Source organism: Furipterus horrens, unplaced genomic scaffold (assembly GCF_987537825.1).
Source record: "Furipterus horrens unplaced genomic scaffold, mFurHor1.1.pri manual_scaffold_10, whole genome shotgun sequence".
NCBI lineage: Eukaryota > Metazoa > Chordata > Mammalia > Chiroptera > Furipteridae > Furipterus > Furipterus horrens.
The window spans coordinates 63,639,819-63,641,498 of NW_028327180.1; the positions used below are offsets into that span (position 1 = coordinate 63,639,819).

Here is a 1,680-nt window from a genome sequence, read left to right on the forward strand (position 1 = left end):
TAAATTATCTATAATAAAATAGCCAGTTTCCAACAAAAAATTAAAAGGCATGCAAAGAAACAGAAAAATATAATCCATACCAAAAAAAGCAGGCAACAGAAACTGTGAAAGCAATCAGATGTAAGATACATCAAAAAAAGGCTTTAAAATAATTATATACATATTCATAGAACCAAAGGAAACAATGACTAAAGGGCAAAGGAAGATATGATGAGAGTGATCCATGAAACAGAGAAAATCACTGAAGAGATAAAAATTATTTTCAAAGAACTGGAGCACTGCAGCCCCACCACAGCCACCCCCCAAGCCCACCGCCCCTCTGAGCAGAAGAGGGCTGTGCCTCCCACTTACGTTGATCTTGGCAAATCTGCCAGGGACATCTTCACCAAGGGGATGGATTTGGCTTAATAAAATTCGATCTAAAAGCAAAATCTGAGACTAGAGTGAAATTTACAAGCTCAGGTTCAGCCAACACTGAGACCACCGAAGTGACGGGCAGTCTGGAAACCAGGCATGGGTGGACTGGATATGTTCTGACGTCTACAGAAAAATGGCACATGGACGACATGCTGGGCACAGAGGTCACGGTAGAAGATCATCTTGCAGGTGGACAGCAGCTGACCTTAGATTCATCCTTCTCACCGAACACGAGGGTGGAGGTAGGAGGATGCTAAAATCAAGACAGGGTGCGAGCGGGAGCACATGAACCTAGGCTGCGAGGTGGATTTTGACATCACCAGGCCTTCTATCTGGGGCGCTCTGGTGCTGGGTTACAGGGCTGGCTGGCTGACTAACATACAGATTTTGAGATGGCCAAGTCTCAAGTGACGCAGAACAACTTTGCGGTTGGCTACAAGACCAATGAATTCCAGCTTCATACTAATGTAAAGGACAGGACAGAGTTTGGTGGCTCCATTTATCAGAAGGTGAACAAGAAGTTGGAGGCCGCTGTACATCTCACCTAGACAGCAGGAAATAGTAACGCTCACTTCGCATCAGCCCCAATGCCTGCTTCTCCGCTAAAGCAAAGAACTCCAGACTGATAAGTTTCTGATACACGCAGACACTAAAGCCAGGTTTCAAACAGATGCTGTCAACTCTGATGAGTGGCAAGAATGACAACGCCAGTGGCCACGAGCTTGGTCTAGAACTGGAATTTCAAGCATAAAAGAAGACTGTACAATCATTTCTTTTATTTGTTTTTTATTTTTGTTTCTTTAGAGAAAAGAGAAGGAAGGGAGAAGGAGAAAAACAACACTGTGAGAGAGAAACATCAGTTGGGTGCCTTCCCTACTCCCATCCCCCAAGAGAGGAAGACCCAACCTAGTCATGTGCCCTGACTGGAATCTAACCTGCAACCTTTCGCTTTCAGGGATGACATCCAACCAACTGAGCCACACCACCCAGGGCACGATTGTTTAATTTTAAACTATTTTGCAGCATAGCTACCTTAAGAATTTAATATACTGTACCTTTAAATTTGTATGTCTGGGATGCAAGTATTGCTAACTGTCATGTTAGACCTCCAGATTTAAATATGATTCAGCTCTAAGGTGTTACCCTTTCAGTGGTAAAGAAGAAACCCAATTCCAAAAAAGGTCCTTTCAGCTGTAGATTTGGGGGAACTTGGCAGCCTCTCTAGAGATATCAGGTTTCTTTTTCTATCTAGAAGTAGCTGAA

General features: G+C 43.6%; 1 pseudogene; it reads left to right on the forward strand.

The window, feature by feature from the left end:
• The first annotated feature begins 210 nt into the window (after positions 1-210).
• On the forward strand, positions 211-1,168 carry LOC150000490 (non-selective voltage-gated ion channel VDAC1 pseudogene; annotated as a pseudogene).
• The last annotated feature ends 512 nt before the right edge of the window (positions 1,169-1,680 follow it).